This window comes from Coloeus monedula (genome assembly GCF_965178545.1).
Source record: "Coloeus monedula genome assembly, chromosome: 1".
In the NCBI taxonomy this organism is placed as follows: domain Eukaryota; kingdom Metazoa; phylum Chordata; class Aves; order Passeriformes; family Corvidae; genus Coloeus; species Coloeus monedula.
Genome location: NC_138781.1, coordinates 66174531 through 66189235, shown reverse-complemented (window position 1 = coordinate 66189235; position 14705 = coordinate 66174531). Strand labels below are relative to the sequence as shown.

At 39.3% G+C, this 14705-nt stretch overlaps 1 protein-coding gene across 1 annotated transcript in view; it reads left to right on the top strand.

Annotated features, from left to right (window-relative positions):
• Positions 1-14705, top strand: part of CDKAL1 (CDKAL1 threonylcarbamoyladenosine tRNA methylthiotransferase) — a 379155-nt gene that overhangs the window by 99375 nt on the left and 265075 nt on the right. The gene's annotated exons all lie outside the window — the stretch shown is intronic.

Genomic DNA, 14705 nt, shown 5'->3' with positions numbered 1-14705 from the left:
AGATTTAGTATTTAAAAGAACACTTGAAGATTTAAGTGAAAGATACTGTGTATTACCTAGACACACTGTATTACCACTGGAAAAGGAATATTTTAATGGTCCTGGTGTTTGTCCACCCCTCCATTTTTTTTCGGATGTTGAGGTTATAAAATACACTGTTGCAGAAGGTGCTTGGTAGCTGTGCTGCCTATATCCATGTAGATAGTTTCTGTACGGAGTTACAAAGCTTTTCATTTGTATTGCTTGCTTACTGAGAGTTTTTTGTTTGTCAGTTTCAAGACCCAATTTTTTTAATGGGAAGGAGTTCATGTGAGAAACAACACAAGTCAAATTAAAGTAGGTGCCCTCAGTGTAAGAGGAGTTCAAGGTCTCTTAAAATTGTCTAATAAACTTAAGATAATAAATCCTAAATATGTTTAACAACATACTAAACATGCAAATACAAACTGACATGACCTCTTATTTTGCTTTACCAGTTGAGGTTGATCTCAGAATTCTTCCCCTGAGGCTAGCTCTTGCATCCAGTATTGTTGAGAGGGTGTCTGAAGGATAGTGGTTTTGTTTTCATGTAAAATTTTGCAAATTACTCTTCTATTCCACATTGTAGCTTTATTCTTGGTTTATCAGTAGTCTGATAAAGTGTTCCTAACTCACGGTGAGTTTCAAATGTAAACACTACCAGGTCTGAGCTGGAAAGCAACATTCCAGAAGCTGTCCACCCCTGCAGCCAAGGTATGGGGGTTGCCCCCCTCCGTGTTACTACTGTAAATTGTCAAACTTTTTAACATGGACAGATCCACCTTGATGTGAGACAAGGAATTCTGACCTGATTTAGGTGAACTATTCAGCCAAGACCCCATCAGTCAGAGACCATAGACAGCGTCACCTTTTGAGAGAGACCTCAGTTCTAAACCAAAATGACAGTACAATCCTAATGTATCCAAGGTTTTGGGGAAGAAGAACACAAATGTTGAGATTTTGCATTCAGAATAATAAAAATATTGATTGCAGGTTGTTTACAAGATCTTTTGGGCAAACTAGACATTATTAATTCAGCTTCTGCATTTGTCTTGAGGTATTACTCAGGTACTTGGCATTCCATATTGTTTTAGAATTGGGTAATAATGTTTATGTGAAGAAGTTACTTTCCCCCCCTCATTTTTTTCACTGTTTGCACTCACAAAAGTATGTGTGCACATAATAAATACTGAAAAAGGAAAATTTATTTTATCTGGTATGGTTTACACAAGGAAGATGGAGAGAGACTATCAACAAGGGCATGAGTGACAAGACAACGGGGAATGGCTTCAAACTGAGAGTAGGTTTAGATTAGATATTAGGAAGAAATCCTTCACTGTGAGGGTGGTGAGTCATTGGAAGAAGTTGCTCATAGAAGTTGTAGATGCCCTATCCCTGGAAGCGTTCAAGACCAGATTGATGGGGCCCTAAGCAACCTGGTCTAGTGAAAGGTGTCTCTGTACATGACAGGGGGTTTGGAACTAGGTAATCTTCAAGGTCCCTTCAACCCCAAATCATCCTATAACTAAAATCTTATATATGCCATGAATTGTTCTTTAGTGTGATAATACCTGCAAGTTTCACTAGAATTCTCGGAGCTCAGTTTAATTCTTATTTAGTGAGCAATACTTGTTAGTGAATGTCAGTTGTTTTGGTACTTGGGAGCTTTTGTTTTGCTAATGATGTCTTCTAATGGCATAGTTCAAGATCAGATGTTGACCCTCATAACCATAGTTCAAAATCATGTGGTATCTGTCACAAGTCTTCAGCCTATTCAGCACTTACATTTTATTGTAAATACAGCTTTGGCAGAAATGAGGCCAAATTTTCCAGAGGCTCATATGTGCCAGAGTTAGATTTCTGTGTTTTGTGTCAACTGGCTTTGTAGCTTTTACTTCTCTTGCTTGAGAAAAGTTCACTCTATCCAAAATCCTTGTGAAAGTAATGGTTTCTGAGATCCTGCATCAATAACCACAGGCTTCTGAGAGGAATACAATGAACTTTAAATGTTCAGACAGTAATTGCCCTCCTTTAGGAGAGGTTGTTGATTATTTAGAATATGGAGTAATAAATGTAGTGTTAACCATTCAAGTATGTTAAATTATTAATCAAAACTGTGGTTTGGGATAACAGATGCAACAAAAAGATGAACTTTTTCTATTAGGGCTTACTTACCCATGATAATTTCAAGTGTTGTGTGGTTTTTGTTACAGCAGGTAATTAGAAACTTTGCTGCTCTGTTGCTTCCCTTTTGCTGCAGGTGGTGCTTGAAAATACTTGCTATTTTAAGTTTGTGTTTCTTTTCAAATAGTTTACTGTCTTTGGAATATTTTTTAAAGAACACTTCTTAGATGTGTATTGGAAGAAGTTGGGAAGATTTAGTCAGTCAGCTTCTCTGGCACATTATTTTTAAGGCAAAACCCAGATTTTTCTTGAAAGCAAATGACTTGTTATATAGTGGGAAAACAGCTACTTAACTATCAGCCTATAATTTCATTAGTTTTGTTATTTACCAAGACTACTTTTTTTTTTAAGCTTGGACCAACAGTAGTTGGTCCTCAGCTGCCTAAAGAGAGAGGTTTTCTTCTGTCGCCATGTAAAACCATGATCTGTGATGATGTTATGAGGATTTCTGAAATTCATACTATAAACCTAAACAATTTTACTTTGAGGTTGTTTTACTCAGTTTCCTAAGACCTTCACTGTTTTCACCCTGTTATCATAGCCAACAGTGGTGATTTTCAATAAAACTGGGAAGCTCTCCTTCCTTCCCACTACCACTTGGGAGGAGTCCTTGTCAATAGTAACTTCTACATCACTCTTCCAGGAAGCCTGTTTGTAAGCAAAGATGTCTTACTCCCCCACACTGATTAGCTTTTACTGGGAATGCAAACAAACTGGTTTTGCTATTTTTACACACAACAGATGGGCAACTTCTGCTGGAGTGAGATTTGCTTGACAAATAGAAGTTCAGTGTTACAAGGTGCCTTCCAACACAACTATTTGTCCCTCTGACCTGTTTGGACTGTTCATCTGGTTCCTGAACTGAACAGTGTTTTTCAGAAAACGTCAAACATCACATTTAATTATGTCTATATTTCTACTATAAACATTTTTCTACCTAGAATGAGGTGATAGCTATTTTTGAACTGTGTCAGGTGAAGATGAAATCATAAATGGATTTCAAACTGATAGATTGAGAAGGATTGGGGACTTTGTGAAGCTGATTATCTTCAGTGGGTATCATCTCAGTGAATAACGTGTTTGTCATTTGGAAAGGAATAAAAAAGCCAGTAAAATTGTCAGAGAAGAAAAATTTAGACTACATTGAGATTTATGTGAGAACAGTTCGTTAGGTAGTCCACAATTTTGTAATCAAGAAGAGTGAGGAATGTGGAATAAAGGTCTAATTGGGTGATGTTAAGGTAGCTTTTTTAGATATCCACAGGAAAGTGGAAAATATTACAAGATGAAGGGTAAAAAAAGTCTAGTATTTTGGCAAAGAGACACTAGTGTTATTAAGGGAACATATATGGTGGAGAGCTCTAAGAATAAGGGAAAGGCTATATGCATTAGAAGTAAGAAAAGAGAGCCTACCAATTTTGGAGTGGTGTTAAGGATGTGTAGTGGGGTTGGGTTCGAAACCGGGTGGAAACACCAATTAAGTTTGGTTCAAAATATTCATTCCTTACTTATTTTCCTTCTGTGAGATAAGAATTAGAAGAAAGCAAAGCAGGCACAAACCTTAAACAGTTGCAGTACAAGGAAAGAGTTTTATTTTAATAGAATTAAAAGTAAAGAGAAATAACAAGAAATTAAAGCAAATCCCCCCCCCCCCTTTCCAGCACTTCTCTCCTTTTACTCAACTCGCACAAAGGATAACAGAACATGGGATGTTAGTCAGTGTTGCAGTTCTTGAAAAGTCTCTCTCTTATGCTTAAGGAAAAAAGGGTTTTCTTCAGTTGCACGTGGTTCCCAAAGCGCCACCAACAGCAGATCTGCCGGAAACAATCAATTTGCTGTGGTGTAAAACATCTCTTCCATGAAAAATCTCACAGTTCCTTCACACTGCAAAACATGGGCCATCACATGGGGTTATTAATCTTTTTAAAGATAAGTTCTTTTGGCCTGCACACAAAGGCTTTTCTTCGCCACAAGTCTCTAAAAACCTCTTACTACTTCTGTATAGCCTGGCATAGGCACACTTCATAATCTTCACAGGCCACACGTTGATTCTTCATCCCCCCATGTTCTTCAAATGGATTAAAGAGACAAACAGTTTGTGGTATTACAGTTTCTTACCACGGCATGCAAGAAGGTTTCTTTTAAGCTGCCCGCCAGAATCGCGGCACCGCCCTCTTTTCTCCCGTCGCCATTTCCAGCTCCGTCCCATGTGACTCACTTCTCTTTCTCTCTGACTCTGACGCCGCCATGCTGAAGGGTGTTCTTGTTCAGCCTTTACGGTGGGGAAAGCCTCGATCCCTTTGTGCTGCTGGCTGCGTGGTGTCTTCTTCAGTTCAGCACGAAGTGTGCTGGCTGCAGACAGGAGGCTCTGCCGGCTCCCGTTGACTCCACCGGCTCCGCATGGAGAGGAGAGGGACCCGCCTGTCCCCAGAAGCCGCGCTGGATGGGTTTAGCTGTGAGCAGTCCATGGCTGGTTTTAACTGCCTGTGGCTCTGGGACAGTCCCCCCCAGCCACCCAGGGTCTGTGCTGCGGTGTTGGGAAAGGGGGAAAGGGGCAGTGGCCCCGGCCCGGCCCGGCGGGGCCTGGAGGCTCAGAGCCCCCCCCACCTTCCAGCCGGTGAGCTCGGACAAAAGGGGAAGAAATCCCGCCTTTCCGTGCGGTTTAAATATGTAAGTTGTGAGAAGCGTCATTAGTCTAAAATACTGTTCATCAACTCAGGTTCAACCCACTACAGGATGTATATTCATTATATATCTCCAGTATTTCCTATACAAATTTATACAAAGCATGTAAGTGCTAGCTTTTTAAAATGCCATTGGCTGTGGTAATAATTGATGGGTGTTGAATCAAACAAATGTCGCAATGCTGAGAAAGTTCCATTAGCCCAGGGCAATGCTAATACTGGGTTAATAATAAAAGAAACAATAACAACAGGAAAGCAAGATGCTCCAAACTGTTGATTTACTTACAAGCTTTCTTTGTCCTAGAGAGAACTGTAAGCTAAGCAAAAGATACAAGAGCATAATTTATAGTCCATAGAGAAAACTATTGTTGATAATCATGGAAAAAGCATCCAGTGTTGCTTGGGCTTGTACAGAACTGCCAGTCTGGTATTTGAGCTCTTTCTGGGCTGTTGGCTGATGATCATGTGGCAAGTGGAGTGCTGCATTTGTAGAAGGAAGGGTATGTATAGCTGCGGAGTTTGAGAAGAACAGGAGAGAAAATGTGGGTTTTTTCAAACAGCTCACAAGCACTTTCTGTGGTACAAATAGGAATTGAAGTGTGTGTTTTATGGATTGGATAAATTCTGGAACATGATAGCTGGATAGACACTGACTGTAGACTATAGCCTCAGCCATGGTTTCTCTAAATTAGCATGATGTGTCTTCTTTTTGTAGTAACAGTCAGCAAATACTGGTTTCAGGAAAACATTGGCAGCATGAACAGTTCCTTTCAATTTATTTATGCCTTTAATTATGTCCAGTTTTGCAAAAAGAAAAATCATAATAAAAATAAAACCATTTTGTATTGTATTGGGCAGTATTAAATGAAGTAAATGTATTGCAGGTTCTCTAATACCAGGATGCAGAATACCAAGAGTGGGAATAGTTTGTAACATTAATTAAACTGTATGTAAGTTGAAAATGTGGAGAGTATAATTGCCCATTCTGATGTCAAGGTCAAGTGCATATATTTTAGAATAAGGAACATGAAATTAAGGAGTTGGCTTGTTAAAATTTATAACTTTTGAGAGTTATGTGCAAACTCTCAAATTATTCATGTACTTTCAGAGCTTGAGCAGTCCTGTTGAATGTTATAACTCATTGTAAACACCACGGCTGCTCTGGTTTTGTGCTTTAAAATTGATAAAGCCAATGTATGAATAGTAAAATACCTGCATTTTCTCCTGGGTTGCTTTTTAAAGCAGAAGTTGTTAGAGGCATGGTTTGGGAGAAGTTTCTGCAGCAAATAATTTTGGTGTCTGTCTTTGTGTTTTATAATTTGGTATCTCTGTTACTGACATTGTGATTTTCTGACACTGAGGACATTTCAAACTGGATGGATGCACAGTTTATCCATCTCAGTGTTATTTTAGATGCAACTATTTCCACAGTGTCTCTTTAAGCTAACCTTGCTTTACTCGTAGGGTCTTGTCTGGGCCTGCCCAATTCCCGTCAGAGGGAAGACACTCTTGCGTGCAACATCTGACAGCTTTTTCAGAAAGTGGCGAATACTGGCAGAAATAAATTGATATATATTGTGAATGGAGGTGGAAAGTAAGAGCAATTTTTGGCACACTCATGGGAGTAGGGAGGGAGAATGTAGCTGTAACAACATTTTAAGGAGAGTGCATGGGGAGTGAAGGCTCTCAAGTCTTTTGAAGGTCATCAGAGTTGATCTGGCCTTCACTTGATCCATGGTCGGGGCACATAACAGGGTAAAAGCTTTAATTTGGCGGGGGGGGGGGGAGCAGTAGAAGTTCAGCACTGTTTAGCTCTATGTAAAGGCTATTATTAAAAGCAGGTTAGGAGCCTAAGATGTTTACTCCTTGCTGTTTTATACTGTTAAATCTGAGACACCTTAAAAAAATCAGGTCGAGCGGCTGGTATAACAGCAGTGCAGAACTTCCCTTTTTACTTCTGTAATTCTGTAGTGTATTTTGAAATACAAGTGTGCATGTAAGCTCATGTGTCCTGTCCCTTACTGAAGTTCCTTCTGCTGATACAGGTAGGCCTATATCTTACACATACGGTGTTTTGTATCATCTTAAATAAAGTTAACACACGCTTCACTCCCCTGAGTTCTAGGGGAACCTGGAGTGTGTTGTCTGATATAAGACATGTGAAAAGTTGATGAATGGGGTACAGATTTTGAAGGGTGTTTCAGGGAGTGCAGTGCTCGGTTTCCTAATTTGAGTTTTATTCAAAAGAAAAGTTCTGGCTTCCTCTGGCACCTGTTTTAAAGACAAACTTCTGCCTGCTGACAGGCGAAGATCTTCCTGTGTGCAGACTATTCAGAAAAAAAGGCTCAATTGCCTATTTAATACTTTGAATCTTTGTATATAGGCTGTGGTAGGAAAAAAAAATCATGATGTTTATTAATGAAGTAGTATTTCAAAGAAAACATATTATACGCTTAGTGCAATCAGAGTCTGAAAAATGTACTTGCTAGAAAAATTTGGAAGAAAGACATGAGAAATCTTTTAGAGCAAGTTTCAAAGGCGTAAGTTGTGTAGTTAGCGCTTCTCCCACCCTCTCAAATTCTGCAGTGTTTGGGAGCCATAGAACGGAATTTCTTTGAAATTGTTGGTGGGAGCAGAGGGATTTCTTTTCTGAAGTTTCATAACAGGATGACAATTTCCAGTGAGATTCAGTAGGCTTTTGAGCTAAGTGAGCTTAATGCTGAGCCCTGCATTATTTAGTATAGTTTCCTGGTGTGAGGTGTCTTGAAGTCTGCAGAGATGCATGCTGTATTAAAAATAGAAATGAATTAAAAATGTGAAGTGGTTGCATAGGAAAGGCTGCTTAAGCAATTCATATTTCTTAGAGGTATTTAAAGGTTGATATAATCATTGTTATGAACTGTTTATATGTTACGGAGAAACCTGAATGTTACGACTTTGGTGTGAGTTTACTGTGTGTGTGAATTCCAGGGAAGGAGCTTCAGTGTAGAGGGCCTTTTTCATTAGAGCTTTAGTATGAACACAAATCCATTGCTCAAGGAAAGTTTGGGAGCCCCACAAAACAAAAACACGCAGCTGGAGTCTGCCTCCATTTCCTGTACTCACCTGGGGGTGATCACGCATCAGAAAAAGACTGAGAAAAAGGTTAGAGATGGTTACAGAAACTTTATCTGTAAAACACCCAGCTTATTTTGCCTAGGACTTGCAAAGTAACCTTTAAAAATGATTAATTACTCTTCTGATCGATTATTACCTCTAAAGAGATCAATAACATACTGCACTGAGGCCTTTGTCCTGACCTTCCTGATCACTGGGATGGGTGATGAGACTGTGGAGTCCTGGTGAAGTGTTATATGTGGTTTACTGTGCTCAGATAGTTACTGCTGCTGGTTACATACTGTATACTTAGTGCTGTGCAGTGTTAGAGCCTGCTTGTTCTCCAAAAATAGGATATTCCATCTATGTGCAGGTAAAGGGGCACTGTAAAAAGGGGCACTGTGGTGGTATGAATCTGATAGAATTAAATTTTATGGAAAATTTGGAGGGGAGAAAAAGGAAATGGAGCTTTGGGAGTGAAGTAGCTGTTGTCATATGCATGTATTTATGTTCACTCACACACAAAGAATGACACAGATTATGATGAGTTGGAAGGGACCCACAAGGATCATCGAGTCCAACTCCCAGCCCTGCACAGCACCACCCCAAGAATCACACCATGTGCCCGAGACTATTGTCCAAATGCTCCTTGAACTCTGTCAGGCTTGGTGCTGTATTCAATCCACATTGGATTGCTGTCTGTTTGAAATTAAAAGTTTTGTTGCTAGAATCCTTTAAATTGTTCTGACCTTTCAGATATGCACGTGACCTAAAACTTTCATGAACCCATACATTTATTAGTATCCCCATAAAATGCCTGGCAGTGTATTAAACTTCTAGAAGATCATCTATTGTGAAAACTACTAGAATGATATCTGGGTTATTTTAGGAAACATTCTTAGGCAAGCTAATATGCTTAGAGTAATTACCCCTTCAGCTCTGACAGAAGTTACAATTTTTAGCTCTCTAAATAATACATTTTGAACTAGATTTAGATGTTTAAACTGGTAATTTCTCAGAGCTACTTCTAGGACTTGTCTTTTTCTTTTCTTCATCTTAGCACCACCCTGGAAATGTTTTCCCAACCATGTACATCAAAAAGCCTAAACCACAATGGAAGGGAAGCATGCTGCATAAATTGTAAGCAAGGAGCAGATGTAGCTACTCTGATCAGTCCCACCTCACAGTGGGAGTGCACTAAAGCCATCTTACACTGCTTGATGCACTTCTGAGCTTCCACCTTTCTAACAGCATCTTCTCTCTTCCCCTGCTTAAGCATCAGTGACAACAACTGAGTGGAGAATTCTTCCAGCAGTACAAGCAAAAGTGAAGTGCAATCGTCATTCAAGTCACCCAAGAATTTTTGTTCTGTTTTTGATATTGTAGTTAAAAATGGCTGAATAGAAAATGACAAAATCTTTTTTTTCAGAAGCAGGATTACACTTTTGAATCTATATATGTAACCACAGACTCAAAGCTTCAGTCTCTGAAGGAAATAAAACAGGAATATCTCTTCCATTTGTATTGTAGTGTGTGGTACAAGACCCTTCTAAAGCATGACGTTAAAGCAGTGTAGGAGTCTGTTGCTTTCAGGGACTGTGATGAATTTGTGTGAGAGTAGAAACCACTAAGATGTTCTAGCAATACAGAAACCATACAAATAAATTGCAGGTCAAAATGTAGTCCCTGGAGAATTGTTTGGCTGTTTACCATTCTTTCAGGTATGGTATGAAACAATGAGAAATTAAAGATATCAATGAAGAGTTAATTGACACAGCTTCATAATTTACTGAGATATGGCTGATGGATAAGTGGCCTGTGGCAAAGAATGTGGGATGTATGGCGAAGACCAAGAAATGTGAGCCAACTCTCATGAGTCACTCTCAGTTGTGAATAAGTAAAACGTGAACAAGATATTGAGAGGAGAAGTTTATTGTTCTTTACTTGGTGGGGCTTCATCTGGATTACTGTGTTTTGAGTGTAGCAGAGGCAGTTGAGGAATATGAGACTGGAGCAGGTCCATTGGAGAAATGCTAAAATGGTCAGGCTGTCATGAGTCTGGCATGTAGGAGGCTAGTGGATAATTTCTGTTGCTCTTAGGTCTTGTGATCAATTCTTACCTATTTAGATTAGGAAGAGCTTGCTGGGCTTTATTGGAAGCATTTAAAGCAAATGAAAATCCAAAGGTTAATAAAAATGTGATACAGTGCAATTTGGACAGAATGAAGGTTCCAGTGTTGAGGATCTAAATCTCTCTCTTTTTTTCTTTTAATTTTCTGCTCTGTTCTTTGTTGCCTTTTTCCTGTTCTATCACACTATGTTATAGTCCTTATCTATTTCATAATTCCTGACAAAAACTAGGCACAGTGTTGCTGCTCGCGTAGCATTTCCATAAGGGAAAAAGAATGTGCAGCTTACTGTTCTGAAAAATTACTTCATTGAATTTTGCTTCCTTTTCTTTGATAACTTCTGACAGTCTTCTGTGCACATAAGATGAAAACTATATTTAGTGGCGCTCAAGAAGTTATTTTTGTTTCTTTCATGTAGTAGTTGTAGCCACCTGATTTTGAGCAAAAAAAAAAAAGCCTGGATGTTCAGAATTTTGGCTGCCTTTCAGGTCTGTGGTTTTTTTCCTCAGCTGCCCTGGAGGAGTCAAAGAAAAACGAGTTGGCTGTTAGTTCCTTTGTTATCCTTGATTTTTTTATCAGAATGTTCTATGTCAGACACACCATAGAATTGTGCATGGGTTTGTTCTGATGACTTGGTAAAACAACACCGTCAGTATCATGTACTACTTTGTGGGTTTAGTCCGTGTAAATTCTGCTTCCTTTTTCTGGATTTTAACCATCCTTACCCTATGGAGAAAGACTCCTGGGGTGTTATACTTAGCAAAAAAAACTGGAGAAGTACTCTTAACAGCTTCCAGAACAAATCCTTCTTAGAGTTTGTAGGTAGCCTATTAGTGAGAAGCATGCTATACCTCTGGGGGGGTGTAGGGGGAGGGAGGAATGGATTATTTAAGTTTCATTCAACACTAAGTTAATTTTTTAGTCATTGTATCAACAGGGTTTTCTATTACAACCATTGGCCATGCATTCATGTAACTCGAAGCCTGCCTGTACTTTGAACCTGAGAGGCAGTGTAGTATTTCACACATTAATTACAATCATTATTCTGTGCCCTAAACGGCACTTCTGTTTTTTTAAAAGAGATGAATAGAACTAAGAGGGGGGGTAAGACTGGGAAGGTGAAGTAGAATAAATTGTCAATTAACTAAATATAAAGGAGAGATATGCCACAAATACTACGATAGAATATTGTCATTCGTACAGGAATATGTGTAGAAAGAACAGAGGAATAGCATAAGAGCTGTGTGATTTTTGTAAAAGTTCAGTGTTTTGATTTTGACTTCCATTTCTTTAATCTGTCAGAAGTTTAGTGTCACTTTCCAGGTGAATTTATATGAGACTTCCTTTCACTGTTTTGGAGACAAGTGTACCTTTTAAAAGTCCATCTAGATATGCAAAAATAAATTCAGGACAGGATTAAGTTTTCCCATTTGAAGGGGGAGCATGAAGTCTTGCTTTTTTGAAGTAGTAGAAGTGAAAATGCTTGCACTTAAAGGAGGAAAGTAGTGTCAGAAGGCAGAGAAAGAACAAAATTGCTGCTACAGCTTTGGAGCTATTTCTGCTTCTGAAAACTCTCTCACCATTGTCACTTCTTAGATTCTTGCTCAAGAAGGCTAGCATGAAACTGGAGATACAGAAAGACAGTGAAATATTTTTTATAATCTTACTACAACTTGCCATCTGTGTGCTAAAGGACATAAAGATTCAAGGATATTCAAAAACTGGTAGTTTTTTTCAAAGGCAATTCCAGTTTTTGCTACCTGCAGCAGTTCCCTCGGTGTTTGGCTTCCAGCAGTCTCTGCTTTTGCAAGACTGAGTGGGCAGAACTTCAGTGTATCTGGTATTCTGTTACCTCAGAGAAGTTAAGGGTACTTTTGCTGTCAGCAGGCAGCTAAAGATGAGAACTGAAAGGAGGGAAGAAGTAAAGGAGCTGAGGAGCATTGTAGTGTATCCTACCAACAGTGTGCTTGAGACCAAAACTCATAAATGCCAGATTCGTAGAGCAGCAAAGCCAAATACTTGACTATTTTATCTGAAGAATGGTGGGAGCCTGACCACTTGCAAAATACTGCAGAGATAAATGTTGTCTCAACGTTCTAGCGAATACCTTCTACAAAGCATGAATGTCACCTGTGTTAGGCAGTGAAGGTTTGTCAGTGTCTAAGAAGTCCTGGCAGACCGTGCTGTTCACTTGACAAGAGCTGGGGGAGGATTGAACTGGCAAGTGGGTGTCTTGGCACCCCCTGAGCAGATTGCCAGGCCCCAGTCTGCTTAACAGTCTTGGGAGGACAAATGCTATTTCTAGTATTTTCTGTTATGTGACAAGGTCCCTCAATCTTCTCAATAAACAGAAAAAGAAAAAAAAACCCAAACCAACAACTTTGCAATCACAAGAAAAAAAATTAAAATTTAAAATAGATACGCTTTTTAGCCAACAAGTAAAAATCTGTCTGCCAGCAGCCAAGATGAAATTTTTCAAGGAGCAGATTGTCATTAATTACACTTTCCTTTTAAGAACAGTTGTAAGGCTGATAACTTCTAATTATGGGTTTTGCAGATTTGCTTTAAAGTTATGGTTTATTGATTTTTTAAAATCTGTTTTCTTAATCATCTGGAGGGGCAGGAACTGGCCTGTAACCATTTTTGCCTAGCCTGACCAAAAGACAGCCTGGAAGTTTCTCTCTCATATTGATCAATTCAGCCTTGCTTGGGGCTACAAAAATTACTAACGAGGTCCAAGGTGAGATTGAGGATTAGTCCTTCATCCCATCCTCTTCCTGAATACATTCTGGACTGATTTTTCAGTTTGATAAAGTCTTTGAACTATTAATTTGAAAGCCTTTGTGGGAAGAAAAGACCATCATTACTACTAACATGCTATATTTGTGTGAGTAATGACTGCCCAGAAATTGCTGTTGCATCTTTAATTGCTGCCAATAAAGTTACATTTACAGAAAATTTGAGCAAAACTCAGGCACTGATTTGACTAGGTCTAGAGTTTCAAATCAGATAGCCTTTTGCAGACAAAGCTGCGGTCACTTCACTTACATGCCAGGTAGTTGTGTAGAAACAAGTTTCCATTCCTCTCAGAAACTTGGGGAGTAATTTGGTATGTAGCATGTGAGTCTTGGGGTTATTCTCAGAGCTGACATTTCACCTTCTATAAAAAACTCCCTTAGAGGAGGATATTTTTACGTTTATATTTATTAACTTTTGCTTGGAGCATGTCTTTACAACCTCAGTTTGGAGTTTGATGGAGCAAGCTTTTTTATCTTTTTGAAGTATTTTCAGAGAAGGCATGCTCACTTTTGTCAGGAGAAGGACATGCAACTCTTTTTTGCCCTGGAATATTTGCATGTTACCTGATGGTTTTTGCCAAAGGAAATGTTATTTGACAAGTTTGGTGGATGCAGCATGGCAGTGAGCCACGGCTTTGCTAGAGACAGGTCCTCCAAGAGCAGTTCAGTAAACTCCAATAATCAGCATAAACATCCTCAGATGAGCTTTGCATCTTCACCTGCCTCACAGATAAATTGCAGTAATTCTTTGGAGGCTGTGGAAGTGCACAAGGAAGCTGGCATGCCCAAGCAGACTCTGGAGTGGTTCTGCTCTGGTTAATAATGTTGATAAGCTTTCCTCTGGTTATCCACAAGTCTTTGTGTATGGGGCTGTCCCTAACTTTGAAAGCAGAACATATATGAGTTTCTTACATCCTTTTTGCCTCTTACTCACTCACTCTGCTCAGCATATTGTGACCTCAAATGTTTCATGAGACTTGTGAAGCTCTCCAGAGGTACAGCAAGGAGTTCCTGTATCCTTCTCTTTTTCTCTTTCCTTCCCAACAGCTTTCACTTGCCCTCTGTTTTGGCTCTGCTGCAGCCCTTCTCCCATGGACTAACTTGATGGAACAAAATGGTTAAGACCTAATCTTGACTCAATAAATTTCTCCTAAATCAGTGAGTTAAATGGGGCTTTGGAAGGGCCCAGTGAGCTGCAGAGCTTGGAGCAGAGGAGTGATACCAGATGGTCAGAAGTGAGAAAGAGGGGGCGTTGAAGTTGGAGAAAGGTAAGAGCAATAGCAGCAGAGAGAGAGGATGGGAAGTGAGCCTTTGGGTACTAATGAGACACTGTGTTGGCTCAAAGCCTGTAAAGCAACGGTTCAACTTACCATTTGTAATTTTTCAAACAGAAAATGGCTATGTGATTTTATGGATTTTCAGGAATGTATTCCAAATGCTATACAGGCACCATCTTTTCATTCCATGGATGTTGCTCTCTCTTTAAAACTTGTGGCTTTCTGCTGATTAATTCAGCAGATGAGAGAGTTGGAAGATCTTTCACATATTTGCATCTTCAGCCAAATAGCATTTCTTTTTCCCCAGAGACATCACAACACCATTTCTACAGCCTGGGAAATAGTATCTCCTCAATTTTACTTTTTATAACCATTGGCAGCCTGATCTCATCATATACCCAGCTAATACTGTATTTAGCTAGAGCTGCTGTAGCAGAAGTTTTTCATGTATACAGACATTTCTTTGGGCACTTCTAGACACAAAGCCCCCCTTTGTTTATGGCTTCACACCTTTCTAAA